General features: G+C 45.7%; 1 long non-coding RNA gene across 2 annotated transcripts in view; it reads right to left on the bottom strand.

Annotated features, from left to right (window-relative positions):
* Positions 1-858: 858 nt before the first annotated feature.
* LOC123837289 (uncharacterized) overlaps positions 859-15,902 on the bottom strand; it is a 57,408-nt gene continuing 42,364 nt past the window's right edge. For both annotated transcript variants that reach the window (XR_006789190.3, XR_010406232.1), the window contains exons 6-7: positions 13,249-13,392; positions 859-12,913 (exon numbers count right to left, since the gene is read on the bottom strand). This is a non-coding gene — a long non-coding RNA (uncharacterized LOC123837289). The remainder of the gene's footprint in view (positions 12,914-13,248; positions 13,393-15,902) is intronic.

The raw sequence follows: 15,902 nt of genomic DNA, 5'->3' as shown, positions 1-15,902 counted from the left end.
GGGAGAAGCAGGCTTCCCGCTGAGCAGGGAACCCGATGCAGGGCTCAATCCCAGGACCCTGGGATCATGACCTGAGTCGAAGGCAGAGGCTTAATGACTGAGCCACCCAGGCTCCCCCACATTATATTTCTATTACACGGTGCTGCTATAAGGGACACTTCAGGAAGCAGCTAGCACTCCTAGACTGGGGGGACGTGGGGAGTAAGAGAAGAATACATAATTACTAAAACTTGGGGGAGGGCCTCCGTGGAGCTGAAATTCAGACTTCTGAGAAGGAAGTGCTTGCTAGCTGGTGCTGGGATCTCTGAGCTTGGAGGAGGGTCCCTGGGTGCTAGGGCTCAGACTTTCGAGAAGGAGGCACAGACCGGTGGTGTTGTCTCTGAGTGGGGCATGAGGAAGCTCATTCTTCCAAGTGATGGAAAACCGCCAAGCAAATTGAGCTGGTGCTATAGGACGGCTAGGGTGAAAGTTCGCGTAGCCGGTAAGGGGCAAAGCCAGACCGCAAACCCACACTGTCAGACTCCACTCTGTTCTCTTAGAAATCCATACGCCGTGGGGCGCCTGGGTGGCTCAGTTGGTTAAGCGACTGCCTTCGGCTCAGGTCATGATCCTGGAGTCCCGGGATCGAGTCCCGCATCGGGCTCCCTGCTCGTCAGGGAGCCTGCTTCTCCCTCTGACCCTCCCCCCTCTCGTGCTCTATTTCATTCTCTCTCTCAAATAAATAAATAACATCTTTAAAAAAAAAAAAGAAAGAAATCCATACGCCGTGCTGCTTCCCGAGGGCCCTTTCTCTATATTCCTACAGCACCTTAAGCATACCTCTGTCTTAGCATTGAGCATAATGGTTTGAAACGGTCTCTTTGTGTACGTGCCTACGGCTTCACCATGAGGGTCATAAAGCTTAATAGTCTCTGAGGCCGTGTGGGATCGTGGTTAGATCACGAAGTGATCACCTCACAAGTCCTCACCAGTGGAATGTTGGTGAAAGGGACGTGTGCCACATTCCGGCCAATCTCAGGAGCTCACCTGCCTTCTCCACTCTTTATCTCTTCCTGTCTATTGGCTGGATGTCAGCATCCAGGGTGACCTTGGGTGCCATACACCAAAAATGACAGAACGAGTGTTACCTTAATGGGTATGTAATTCTGCAGATACTATGTCTTGGCCCCACATTGGAAGGGGGCATAGTATCCTTAGTTGCCAGGAGATTGCCAAGGAGGTTTTTAAATGCACTAGCAGGGAGCTCACAAATTCTTTTTTTTTAAGATTTTATTTTTAAGTACTCTCTACACCCACTGTGGGGCTCAAACTTACCACCCCAAGATCAAGAGTCACATGCTCTACCGACGGAGCCAGCCAGGCGCCCCAAGCTCACAAATTCCTATCAAAATTCTACTCCCACATACATGCCGCATTTTGTGTAAGAAGAACTATTCCTTTTACCTTTTGAACTTATGGATTATTTAGCTGAAGAAAATGGATATTCTTCTCTTAAAAGTTTTAGAGAATTTATTCACTCATTCTAAATTGGAGAGTACTTAACATGGATAATGCTTTTGGTATAATATTGCAATTATGTTATAATAGCACATTATTAATGTTGTTAAGAAAATCTGTCTGGTTTTATGTAAAATACACATTCATGGGGTGGGGGATGAGGTTGAATTCTAGTGCCTTTCTCATGAGAATAAAAGCATTTTGTTTTTTCATACGCCAAATTATTAACAATGGGCCATCTCCAGACTCTGATTAAAGTCACATGTTAACATACAAATGTGAACTTCCACCAACAACTTCATCCAACCAAGGTGTAAAAGGGACTGGCCCTCAGACACCAGTGTTAACACAAATAATACCCCGAATTCTCTCAGATATGGGGGTTAGATTCAAGGAGGTGAAGGAAGTAGAATTTTTCTGGGTTAGTTGCTTTATTTTATTTTTTATTTTATTTTTTTAGAGAGAGAGAGCAAGCACACAAGCGGGGGAGGGAGGAGGGAAGGGCAGAGGGAGAGGGCAAGGGGACTCCCTGTTGAGTGGGAAGCCCAACACCGGACTTGAGCTGAAATCAAGAGTTGGTCGCTTAACCAACTGAGCCACACAGGTGCCCGAGAAAGCAGTTGCCTTATAACCTTCCATCTGGGGTTCCTGGGTGGCTCAGTCGGTTAAGCATCTGCCTTCGGCTCAGGTCATGATCCTGGAGTCCCAGGATCGAGTCCCGCTGAGCAGGGAGCCTGCTTCCCCCTCGGACCCTCCCCCCTCTCATGCTTTCTCTCTCTCATGCTCTCTCTCTCTCTCAAATAAATAAATAAAATCTTAAAAAATAAAACAATGTTCTATCTGGGGCAGCTGAGTGGCTCAGTTGTTTAAGTGTCTGCCTTCAGCTCAGGTCATGATCCCGGGGTCCTGGGATCAAGTCCTGCATCGGGCTCCCTGCTCAGGGGGAGTCTGCTTCTCCCTCTCCCTCTCCCTTCCCCCGCCCCCTGCTCGTGCTCTCTCTCTCTCTCAAATAAAAAAATAAATCTTTAAAATAAATAAAGACATAAAACCTCCCATTATAAGAGGAAGCCTGGAACCTCTACAACAAAGTCATAAGATTTACTTAAATTCCTTTTCAGATCACTATCAAGTTTTCAATGTCTACCTTTACACTTTGAAATACCATCAGTGAAGACACTGATCAAATACATTTTTAGAAAGGTTACCAGCAACCTGTCGTGATGACCCTGTTGAGTGTTGGCTAAAGAGGCCAAAGAGAATGGAAGGAAGAGCTGTCTGTATCCGTGTGTTAGTGGAGTGACGGCAGGATCCAAGGGGAGAGATGTTTTGGAAGAGAAGTGACGATGTCTTGAAGGGCAATTTGAATGGTTCTTTATCTTTCTCTCCCTCTTAGCCAAGTAGCTGAGACGGGTGGTGGCTGACAAAGGGACTAGGAAGAGGGCTGGAGGGGCTCTGAGGACCAAATACAGGTACCAGCAGGGTTCTGACACAGTTACCAGGCTCTGGCGGGCGTTCCATTCTCTCTCTCGATCTCTCTCTCTCTGCACCCGCTGACATGGCCTCTTAGATAAGCCTGAAATCCTCAGTTCCCCCCTCTCCTCAGTGATCCCGCCAGAATGTGGATTTCTGCCATGCTCACTTTCCTTTCACTGGCTTTCTCTCTCCTGACACTTCCCTACAGCAATATTTCCTACTTTAAAGGGACGTTAACCTCCCGTTTTGATGTGAGCAACTCTCAGTTCCCTCTAGCAAGTTAGGCTCGAAAGGAACGACATAGAGCTCACAGATATTGGAATCAAAATTTATAAACTTGTACAAAACAGTACAAAATAAATTTATTTTTATTAGATTGTGTGTCAGTAGAAGTAAAAAAAAATTTATTTTTATTAGATTGTGTGTCAGTAGAAGTAAAAAAAAAAAAAAAGATTATAGGTAGTACCTACTGGTAGGTGAAGGGGCTAGCAATTCACCCAGAGATCAGCATGGATTAAGGCACACAAAAGATTAAACTACTTGTATCTGAGATCAGCTGCCAACCTCCAAAATATTGCCCTTGGTAGCTTTCCACTATCCCTACAATTCTCACCAACAGCATCACTCTTAAAGGGCCTTCCGAAGACACAGAGATACACGTTCTTGGAGCAAAGCAGTGACACAGTTCACATTGGCCTTGGCCCAGTCCCTGCTCAACAACTGGGGAGTGGTTTAAACTCTCTGAACTTTGATCTCTTCATTTGTTAAAAACACTCCTTTCTCTTCTCAGTAACTGACACCCATTTCTTGGCATCCCTGAGTGGCTGGTATTTAATATCCAATAAGATGCAAACTGACAAGATGGTCTCTCTTCCCACGGTATCTACATTTTATTTATTAATAGTCTCTTAGTAACTGACATCTGATGGATACTTACAAGCTTTCACCTAAGCCTCCCACTAGTAGTAGTCTGATCATATATCTATCTCTATCTTACTTGACAAAGAAATGGTCTGAGAGAGGTTTACATGACCTGCCCACCATTATGGGACAAATCAGTGGTAGAACTAGGATCAGTAATCCTATCTCCTCACTCCTGGCCCAGTGCACTTTCCGAGAGGTGAATATTTCCAACCTCTGTGTTTCTGGACCCTCCATGTTTCTAACCATCTGGACAGAAAAAGGGAGAGGAATCCCAGGCTTTGCGCTGAGCCTAAGACCACAAGCCTCACCTCTAGTTTCTTAGATGCACTGTGTGCTCTGACTCATGTCCAACCCTCTTCCTCAACTCTGGAAGCCCTTACCATCTGAAGTCTATCCATCCTGGCTGGACACCATCTCCAGGCAGCCCCTCCTGACCAAACCCACACTACAGTAATTATCCCCTTGCATTAAAATCCTTTAGCACCTGAGAATCCTGAACCCTCAACTAGTTGGGTGTGTGTGTGTGTGTGTGTGTGTGTGTTGTAATAGTAGTAATAGTAGTAGTTCTATGCACCAGATTTTAGGGCAAAAAAGAGAAAAATGAAAACATACCAAACTATCAGAGGTTTAATCAAACTGCCAGATTATTCTAGGCTATGACCAGGATTAATACAAATTCAGTTCAACTTCTTAAGTTTGTCTCTCCATCTAAAATTCTGAAGTAATCACTGATGGTAACCAGGTCGGCTCAGATGCTCTGCAAGATCCTTGTGGAAGAGAGAATCAGTGGTCTCGAGGCTGTCTTCCTTTATAAAGGGAAGTAGGTTCAGATATTATGGAAAGATCGGCCAGATTAATCCAAATGTGGTTTCTCCTTAGCCCCAAGTAAACCAAGAAATTCTGCCTGAGGAGCTTCTTAACCCTAACCCTAGTGTTTCCTGGGGGTTGTGTTATTCTCTGAATGTGACATATATGTCTATTCCAGCTTTTCAAGCAGCATCTTCAGCTGCTCTTGGGTGCAAGAAGATGGGCATTTCATTGATACCTGGGACACTTTCGATCACAACCACACTATCCAAAGCTGACCTGGGCATGTCCCATAACTGTATTTTTCATCCAGTCGACAAGTGAAATTTACAGCAGAAGGGATCAAAGCCCTGGCATGCTGGGATGGAAATGTGCATGGGAATTCCAGAACTGAAAAGGCCAGCAACCCAAGAGAATAAAGTGCCCTGGGGAGTTCTGAAGCCCTTGTTCTAAGAAAAGGACACAAAATGGGGTTCTCTTTCATTTTGAAGGATGAGGAAATGGTTTAGGATGACAAGACCCACTTGGAAGTGATGAGCTCTCCCGTGTGAGCTTTAGCTACACTAAAACGAATGGTGGCAAGGACCAGCACCATATGCTTGTTAGTTATATTGACTGAAGAGTTACAGGGCTAGCTACCCTTAGGAGGTAAAACTCTTCTGGGTGTCCTGGCAAAGTGAGGTGGCACCTCCTGCTTAGCGACAGGGGACCATTTCTGAAGTCATGTCTACTAAAATGTCCTTTAGATATTGAGGTCAGTCTAAAGATTTCCATATTCGTTCAGTTCAACAAACAGTCCTCCAGTGTCTATTTCCTTCCCAGTTGCTAGTTGCTAGAGACGCAGAGATAAAAATAACAACTAGTTGTAATAGTCAAGCATTACCAAGAGGGTTTTGTTTTGTTTTGTTTTGTTTACTATGAGAGACCCTCTGCTGGGTGCTCTAGATATATCATCTCGTTTCATTCTTTCCATCACCCTGTGGGGTATTCTTAGCCCCACTTTACCAATGCAGAAAAGGGCGTATAGAAAGGTTACATAATTTGTGTAAGGTCACACAGGTAGTACACAGCAGAGGTGGGACTTAGTGCCAGGTATATCTAATCCCAGACTGCATGATCTAACCACGATCCCACACGGCCTCAGAGACCATTAAGCTTTACGGCCCTCATGGTGAAGCCGTAGGCACGTACACAAAGAGACCGTTTCAAACCATTATGCTCAATGCTAAGACAGAGGTATGCTTAAGGTGCTGTAGGAATATAGAGAAAGGGCCCTCGGGAAGCAGCACGGCGTATGGATTTCTTTCTTTCTTTTTTTTTTTTTTTAAAGATTTTATTTATTTATTTGAGAGAGAGAGAATGAGAGACAGAGAGCATGAGAGGGAGGAGGGTCAGAGGGAGAAGCAGACTCCCTGCCGAGCAGGGAGCCCGATGCAGGACTCGATCCCGGGACTCCAGGATCATGACCTGAGCCGAAGGCAGTCGCTTAACCAACTGAGCCACCCAGGCGCCCCACGGCGTATGGATTTCTAAGAGAACAGACTGGAGTCTGACAGTGTGGGTTTGTGGTCTGGCTTTGCCCCTTACCGGTTGGGTGAACTTTGACAAGTTAAACCTCTATGTGCCTCAGTCTCCTCATCTGAAAAGAGGAATAATAATAGAATCTAACTCACAGAGCCATAATGAGGATTAAAAGTGCTTAGAATAGTTCCTGGCACATAATAAACGCTATACATGTGTCAAGATAAATAAGCTTAACTCCGAATGGGATTACAGGAAAGGCTTCTTGAAAGAGCTGATGCCTGGTTTGAGTCACAAAGGATGAGTAAGAGTCAGCCAGGTGAAGGAAAGTGGCAAAAGTGGGCCAGGCAGGGGGAGAGCATGAGGCCAAACCAGCATCGTGGGTGGAGGTTAACTTACACGCAGCTTGGTAATTCTGGACTGGAGCATAAAGTGCAAAAAGGAGAGAGGTGGGGGGAGGTTCTGGAAAGGTCTTGTATGTCACCTGAAGGAGTCTGGACTTTATTTCACATGGACCGGGGAACCATGGAGATAAAGGGTTTTATGCAGGGGCACAATATGAATAGATGTACATAGGAGGATAGATTTGTTATATGGTCTAAAACTTACTTGAAAAATACTCAGCACAGGGGCACCTGGGTGGCACAGTCAGTTAAGCCTCTGACTCTTGGTTTCGGCTCAGGTCATGATCTCAGGGTCATGAGATTGAGCCCCATGTCGGGCTCCACACTCAGCGCAGTCTGCTTGAGATTCTCTCCCTCTCCCTCTGCCCCTCCCGCTCGTGCTCTTTCTCTCTCTAAAATAAATAAATAAATCATTAAAAAAATATATTCAGCACGGGGGTGCCTGGGTGGCCCAGCCAGTTGAGCATCCAACTCTTGATTTCGGCTCAAGTCATGATCTCAGGCTCATAAGATCGAGCCCCGTATGGGGCTCCACACTGGGCGTGGAGCCTGCTTAAGGTTCTCTCTCTTTCCTCCCTCTGCCCCTCCCCCGCTGTTCGTGCGCACGCACTCTCTCTAAAAAAAAAAAAGTACTCAGCACAGTGTGCAATACACACACACCTATGCATGTACATGTACATATACATATGTCCTAGGGACAGTTAGTATCTAAGTACCCTAATGAGGAGCACACGCCAGCGGCGCTTAGTTTGCATCTGAAAGACTAATTATGAATACACACTCTAGAGGCAGCGCTGGAAAGCTTCAGTCAATCTACCTAAATCTGCACGAGAGGGTTTGCTCATTAATATAAGGGATGTTGGAAATAAACTTTCACTGGTGAAATAAATGGTATTCTAGATTTATGGATCCATACTGTCGTCTGCCCTTGCGTGAATGGGGCCAAAGAAACTGATGAGCCCAGAGTGGCATTCTAAGTCTGGGAAGCCATAGGTCCTGCGTCCTGACACCTAATGGAAGATTCCATCGCCCGATCTAACCACAAGTTTAGCTAAAGTGCAACTACTGGAGAACTGCGGAATGTGCTTCAGTGAACCTTTCCTGCATGGGGCTTCATGGTCTTATGAGGACAGGTTGTGGGACTGAGTCTAACCACTACTAAGTGTGTGCTTGGCAGAACTGGGTCGAAGCCCTGTTTTCACTAGAACGGACCACCTGGTAGGGAGATTGTGCGGGGTGGGGTGAGGATGACAACCCACAGCTATCTCTAGTCAGTGGAAGCTACTGATAGTCACTGAGAAATCAGTGACGATGTCAGAGGCTAAACAAGCTTAGCTCGATTTGCAGGAGGGCGAATACGGAGGCTACTGCAAGTGGCTCAGTCAAGAGATGACAAACGAGAAGGTCTGAATGAGAGCAGTGCCAGTCAGTGAAAAGAAAATGGAGTCAAGAGCTACTTAAGAGGTAAAATCAGAAAGTCTTGGTGATCCATTGGGTGGTAAGGTCCGGGAGCAGTCTGTGACAACTTCTAGATTTCTTGTTGGAGTGACTGGGTAGGCATTGGTGACACTCACTGAGGTAGGGGACAGTAGAAAAGCCAGAGGAAGAGAAAGTTTGGGGGTGGGGCAGGGACAAGCATTTTGGGATACACTGAGTTTAACATCTACATGGAGACGTCCAGCAAGCATTTGGATATTAAAGGCTGAAGCTCAGGGGAAAGTCTGAGTTTGAAATACGCATGGGAAGCCATCAGCACACAGGGACTAGAGAATACTTTAAGACTGGATGATCCCTCACTTACCGTAATACAAAGCCAGTAGATGATGGTTAAAAAGTGTTGGTCAAGAAAACAGAAGGTGGAAAACAGCATTGTGTTTCCTCAAAAAAGCAAACTGTAGAATTGCCAAATGATCCAGCAATTCCATTTCTGGGTATATACGCAAAAGAGGTGAAAGCAGGGACTCGAGCAGGTATTTATACACTTGTGTTCAAAGGAGCACGTTCCTAATGGCCAAAAGGTGGGAAAAACTCAAATGTCCATCACTGAACGAATAGAAGAACAAAATACAGTGTGTGTACGTGTGCGTGCACGAGTGTGTGTGTATAAAATAGAATATTATTCAGCCTTAAAAAGGAACAAAAGTCTTACATATGTCACAACACGGATGATCCTTGAAGACATTATGCTAAGTGAAATAAGCCACACCCCAAAGGATAAATACTGTAGGATGGCATTTATATGACTTTCCTAGAACAGTCAAATTCCCAGTGGCAGCAACTAAAATAGCCATTGCCAGGGACCTGCAGGGAAGAGAATGGGAGGTTACTTAACAGGTACAGAATTTCAGTTTGCAATGATGAAAAAATTCTGGAGATGGATGGTGACGATGGTTGCACGACAGTGTGAATGTCCTTAGCGCCACTGAATACTACACTCACCAATGGTTAAAATGGTCAATTTTGTGCTAAGTATTTTTTACCACAATAATGGGGAAAAAAAAGACATAGCAAGATAATAATCATGTTCCCTTTTTAAAAAAAAGATTTTACTTATTTACTTGAGAGAGAGAGAGGGAGAAGCAGTCTCCCCGCTGAGCAGAGAGCCCGATGTGGGGCTCGATCCCAGGACCCCGGGATCGTGACCTGAGCCCAAGGTAGACGCTTAACCGATTGAGCCACCCAGGCGCCCCAATAGTCATATTCTTTTGAATGACTGAGGTAAACACCACAAGGAACACTTCAAGGAGTTATTGTTTCTGGGAAGAAGGAAAGGGGTAGGCATAGGGAGTTTTGCTTCTCATTATAAGCCTTTGGGACTCTTAAATTTCTTTTTTAGCTATATGCATGTTTTATATTATAGAAGTAAAAACATTTTGAACTGTAGAAAGAAGTGGATGAGGGGCACCTGGCTGGCTCAGTCGGAGGAGCATGCGACTCTTGATCTCAGGGTCGTGAGTTCGAGCCCCACATTGGTTGTAGAGATTACTAAAATAAATAAACTGAAAAAAAGAAAAAGCAGATGAGATCACTCAGGGAGAGTTGGAGAAGTTGGTGGGAGAAGAAGTATCTTAGGGTAAAGTTTGCAAGAAACAATATTATCCACTAAAGCAAGGTACTAAAAAGGGTTATTACAAAGATCCGGGAGAATCAGACAGACATTTACTGCAGTAAGCACAACAGCAGCTCCCAGGATCTAGAAAGTTGTCTGGGTGCCTTCTCCTGGGCTCCCTCTCATCACTCCCCTCGCCCCACTGATCCCTCCCACAAAGATTTCCCTCTCTCCCTCCTCTGCTACTCCACGCCTCTCCTCTGGCTCGTGATCTCTTCCTTGCTTCTCTGGGAGCATCGACTTGATTTCCCCACTCCCTTCCCTGCCCAGTAGTGTCTTCAGGTCCCTCGCCCACTCTCACGCGGCCAGAATCATAGCTTCAGCCTCTGAATCTATGCAACTTCTCAGCCCTCCTCCCTAACGGTCACCTCCCTCCATCTCGCTATACTCCTAGGCATCCCCCTCTGCCTAAATATCCATCCCCAGCCCCAGTGGCCAGGCCCGAGGCTTCACCATCCCTTCCTGAGACACTATGGCTGGGGAAGTATTGCCATAAAGGAGACTTAAGCCAGGCATTAACCCAAAATATAACTACTATCAAATAAGATCCTTGAGGAATACAGGAGTGGGAGAACAGGAGAAGAAAAGCCATGAAGAGAGTTTCCAGCGGGTCAGTGGTTGAAGGATGCTGAATGCTGTGGAGCAAGATTACTTACAACACAGACTAAAAGGTTTGGCATGGGGGTGAACGAAAAGAAAGGAAGTGGGACGTCATGTATAGACTATTCTTTCAGGAGGCTTGGCGGATAAGGGGGACATTGGGTAAAAAGATTTTTGTTTTTATTAAAACAAAACTGAGGTTTTGTGATGGGTTCGAATGTAGCAGAGTATAAAGGAAGAGTAAAGAATTGTCGGGGCGCCTGGGTGGCTCAGTTGGTTAAGCATTTGCCTTCGGCTCAGGTCATGATCTCAGGGTCCTAGGATCGAGCCCCGCATCGGGCTCCCTGCTCAGCGGGAAGCCTGCTTCTCCCTCTCCTACTCCCCCGGCTTGTGTTCCCTCTCTTGCTGTCTCTCTCTCTGTGTCAAATAAATTAAAAAAAAAAAAAAAGAAGAAGAAGAAGAATTGTCAAGAGATGGGCGGGTGAAAAGGTTGGTGTTGAACAGGAGAGAGGACATGCTGTCTGTCCTCAGAGATCAGCAGAAAATCCTAAGAACTGCAGTTACAGCTTTTCGACTCAGAATTTGCCTTATTTTGCCATAGAGACCAACCCCGACCATAGACCTGCTCTTAATACAAAAAAAGAGGACCAAGGACAGAACATAGGGCAATGCCAACCCTTAACAGTGCGAGCGAGTTGCCGATTCCAGATCTGATCATTCAGGGTGAATGTTCAATATGGGTCTAGCTTTTTCTACAGTGTATGGCTCTGGACCCAACCCCTTAACACCCAATTGGCTATAGGCCCCAGAAATGCCAACTAATAACCTTTCCAAATCAAAATCAGGAAAGAAAATATGTAATGATGAAGTCATATATTCTAGAAAGAGGACAAGAGTGGGAACCATGAGATCGGCTACCTTCTCTCTGTGGGTGTCTGTTTCCCCCTATGTAAGCATGAAGGGGCTGGGGTAAGTTGCTTCTATGGCTCCTCCAGTTGGAACACTCTGTTATTCTTTGACCTCTGGTTTATCTATGCTTTTCTTGTGGCGGTTGCAATACTCTCTTACACTAATACAAATGGGTGGAAGCTGGCCACATTTTTTTCAAGCTCCTGATAAAAGGAAAAACTCCAGGGCGCCTGGGTGGCTCCCTCGGTTAAGCGGTTAAGGGTCTGCCTTTGGCTCAGGTCATGATTCCAGGGTCCTGGGATCGAGTCCCACAGGGATCCTGTTTCTCCCTCTCCCTCTGCCCCCCATTCGTGCTTGCTCTCGCTCTCTAATGCTCTCTCTCTCAAATAAATAAATAAAACCTTTGGGGGAAAAAAACAAGGAAAAACTCCAAAGAACCGGGACAATCACAAAGTATGGTAAATAGAAGAAAGTAGGAGTCAAAGGGAAAATGTGCTTGACCTCTTGCTGTTGATGTCCGCACTCGGCTGGGCAACGGTGAGCCCGGGTTTCCTTGAGACCGAGTCAATGGTGCAGAAGTGGGAAAACCCAAACCACCTCTTTGTCTGGTCAAATGGAGACTGACTCCCCAACCCTGCTAACTTCGGAGGAGACAGTGAATATTTTCCTCTCTTCATAACATCCCTCGCAGTCATCATAAGCATTAAGAGTGTTCTAATCTATGTAAAAGAAAGGGGGTTTCACTATTGTTCTCAAGCAACCAACTGTTCTTACCACATCTTCAAAGCTTCACTGGGGCGGGGGGCGGATTAGACTCAGGACAGTATGCCCTGCCCACCTTCTTCCATACCTCCAGCTAGGAACAATTTACCAGTGTTCACACGCCTAGGCTCCTCACTCCTATTCTGAAGTCTAAAAATACTTTGGTAAGAGTGGGATTGTGAATAAAGATCGTGCTGTCCTTTCCACAAAAAGCTGGTACGACTGATCTATGAGTAAGCCACAGGCTTTCAGTTCTTTTGCAGGCTCGAAGATGGGATTATTCTGTGTCATCTCTACCCCCTCACGCTCTGGGGACCAACCAGCTTCCCTTGGTGCCCGGGGGAGGGGTGGGCAGGGCTAGAGGCAAAAGCAGTGCGCAACGCCTGGGGCCTCACTCTGCCCCTGTCCTGTGGTCTACCAGCAAGCCGCGTGTAGCCACAGGCCGAGTCCCCACACCTCAGTACTGAATGCCACAGGGCCCCCCACCCCCCACCCCCGCTCGGAGCACCGGTCCAGGTTCCCAGCTCCTGCTTCGGGCGGTGAGGCCGGGTGGGTCCCCTGAGCAGGGTATGGGGGGATGGACACCCTGCCATCCTATTGCTTATACCGGGGCAGGTAGAGGTAGGCCCCAAGCCTGGACGAGTGAATTAGCGCGCAGTCGCCCGGGGCAGGGGGAAGAGCGTGAGCAAGCGAAGATGGAAGACGAGGTGAACGAAAATGGAAGGGGAGGTGGCTGCCTCCAGCTGGAAACGTCCATGCTTCACCCCGCAAGGCTCCCGCCTGTGCTGGCTCTGAAGACGCAGTTCTTGCCTGTTGGCGGCCGGGCCTCAGCTGCCTTCCTAGCTTTCCGGTGTGGGCTTGCTTTCTGCGCCTTACCCAAGGACCACTGCCATTATACAGTTTGCATCTGGTAAGAGAGAGGTGATAAATGGTGCCTTTGATTATTCTTCTGTTGGTTTAAATATTCTTTTGATGCACTAAAAGGGCCACCTCTATAAAATGCATAAAATAAGCAGCCGTCTGTGTTATGAGCCATCAAACTGAAAATGGATGAATTCAAGCATAGTCTGCCAAGGGACTCATTGCTGGGCATTGGCTAATTGACGGAAATGAGCTGCGTTATTGGACATACACACTCTCACTTCATTAGTTCTATGTGGCTGTGTCGGGGGCAGGCTGCGAACATAAACTTGGTGAAAAAGACCAAAGCTCTGGTAAACCCTGGGCAGAAGGGGAGCTCACTTTCTGGATTGTCCTGTTGCCCTCAGCTCCTGGATCAATCTGGCCACCTGAGACTGAATCTCTCCTCATTTCATCCTCCACCTCAAGTCTCCAATACTTGGCAGTTGAGTTCCTTTTATAAGTAGGACTTCAAGAATGGCCTACCTGTGGGGAGAAGGAGAAACTAAATAAAGAATAAAGTTCTCCTGAGATCCAAAGGTGCCCTTCTCCTTAGCTTTGGCTAAGTACACTGGATTCAAACACTTAAAAAAAAAAAATGGGGTTTCAAAGCTCTTGGTGTTTACATGGTAGTAGATAGATGAGACAGAAGCAAACGAGGCATCCAGCTTTCCGACTCAAGAGTGAACGCCTATGAAGGCATGATCCAGGTATATTTGTTAAATAAGCAACATTTGTTCTCAGCATGCCCCAAGTCCCCCCTTGGAATATTTCCCCACTTTCTAGCCCACATCCTTGGGTCCCAGCATCTCCTGCTGCCACTTGGACATGCAGGGTCATTTGTTCTCTGTCCTACCTCTAATTTAAGCTGGGGTTCCTATTCCTTAGCACTGGGCACTACTCCAGACCTGTCCTATACCTCAGATCAAATGGTTTTGTTCTAATCTCTCAGGACCCAACTTCAGAATGGGATATCCCCATAAGTGACATGTTTGCTTTTTTTTTTTAGAGAGGTCTTCTGGAATTTGTTAACCTAGATCAGTGATTCTAATGGTAGACATTTTGGGGTACTCAGGAGGGCTGTTTAAGAACTCCTGAGACCGTTGTACTCATTCCTTTGTATGGGATCGGCTCGAGAATCACACAGAGGCTCCTGAGCAAGAACCATATGTATGTCTAGAAGTCTGCTAGCACTGGTATTCTGGTAGGTTCCCCCAAGTGGTGAGAGAAGTAATTCAAGACTAGTTCAGACAGGGGCACCTGGGTGGTGTAGTCAGTTAAGCGTCTGACTCTTGATTTTGGCTGTGGTCACCATCTCAGGGTTGTGGGATCGAGCCCCACATTGGACTCTGCACTCAGTGCAGAGTCTGCTTGAGATTCTCTCTCTCCCTCTCCCTCTCCCCTCCTGCTTGTGCTCTCTCTCTCTAAAATAAATAAATAAATCTTTAAAAAAAAAAAAAAAGAATAGTTGAGACACTCAGAGATGCTGCTTTCCAGTTTTAGAATTTAGAGATGTAATGCTGGTTTAGAAATTACTATCTACTTCTTGCCTCTCTACTTTTCTTCACCAGAAGAAACAGATTAAAAACTGGATAAGAGAAACATGCTAATCACTGTAAGTCATTTGACCAAAGGTGATTTAATTGCACAAAAATTATACTGTTACTACACTATTACAAAGCCTGCTCAGAGAACTAATCTGAATAAAATCGAGGAGCAATTCTTAAATTAAAAAATGTGCTTAAATGAACGTTGACAGATGCAACAGCGTGATGAATCTCGAAGACATTTGCTGAGAGAAAGAGCCAGTTTCAAAGTTACCTACTGCATGTTTCCATGTATATGACATTCTCAAAACAATAAAACTATAGCAATGGAGAACACATCAGTGGTTGCCAGGGTTTTGGGGTGGGGGTATATTACAACAAAGGGCTAGCACTAGGGAGCTTTGGGGGGATGAAGGAACTGTTCTGTATCCTGATTGTAGTGGTGATTCCATGAATCTACACCTGTGTTAAAATTCGTAGAACTGTACATACCAATAAGTCAACCTTCCTATATATTAATTTAAAACTAAATTAAGGGATAATTACTTTCCCCATTGGTTAGTCCTCTGCAAAATCATGTTTACCCTCTAAAAAAAAGTCAAGTGATAAGCTCAAGATACTCCAGGTCTGAAGAACAGGCATGAAAAGGCTATTGGGGAAAAGATGATGATAACCCTCTGAGCTCCTCCTAAGGAAGTTGTTGAATCTAAGCAGAAGGTAAAGCACGTGTTTGAGTTGGCGGCTAGCCATGAAATGGGCTTTGTAGCCAATCATCTACAGCCTCTCATTCCCCCTCATATTTTCTCCTGTGGTCAGAGCCAGCTGACTGATCGACAAGGGTTGGGGGTGGCTTCTCACTATACGGAGTTAACTTAAAGGCCCATTTAGGCCTCATAGGTTGGCTCCACAGTGATCAGGCCAGTGATTCTGATTTTGGAAGGGCTAGAGTGGAAACAGGCTGAGATCCCATATTTTGGTTTCCTAGTGCCGCCCTCTGTTATGAAGATTTATATAGCAAATGCTTGCTTTTTCACGAAAGTGATTTTCAATTAAATTTGGTTACTGAGAATTTCCAGAAGGTGAACAATACCTCTTTGGATTATTAGAGGCCCCCTAAGGCGCTGCATACCCAGGTGTGGGGAGTCACTGCTTTTGTATAACTAGCCAGTCTGGTAGCCAGATGGCCAATGAGTTTAATGCCTACACAATGAGCCAGATTCCTTAATCCAGCTTCTGGAAACACGTTCAAGACCCTAATTTTTTGTTGTTATCTTCTTTTTTTTTAAATTAAACCTTTGATTTTGAGATTGTTGTAAAGTCACATGCAATTGTAAGAAATAATCACAGTGAGCTCCTGTGTATCCTTTACCCAGTTTCCCTTAGTGGTAGCATCTTATAAAACTGTAGGATAATGCCACAACCAAGATATAGACATCGCTACAACCCATC

Source organism: Mirounga angustirostris, unplaced genomic scaffold (assembly GCF_029215605.1).
Source record: "Mirounga angustirostris isolate CCGP_5_RB_7025 unplaced genomic scaffold, mMirAng1.0.hap1 SCAF_11, whole genome shotgun sequence".
NCBI classification, from domain to species: domain Eukaryota; kingdom Metazoa; phylum Chordata; class Mammalia; order Carnivora; family Phocidae; genus Mirounga; species Mirounga angustirostris.
The sequence above is the reverse complement of the archived record's forward strand: the minus strand, read 5'-3'. Positions and strand labels throughout refer to the sequence as shown.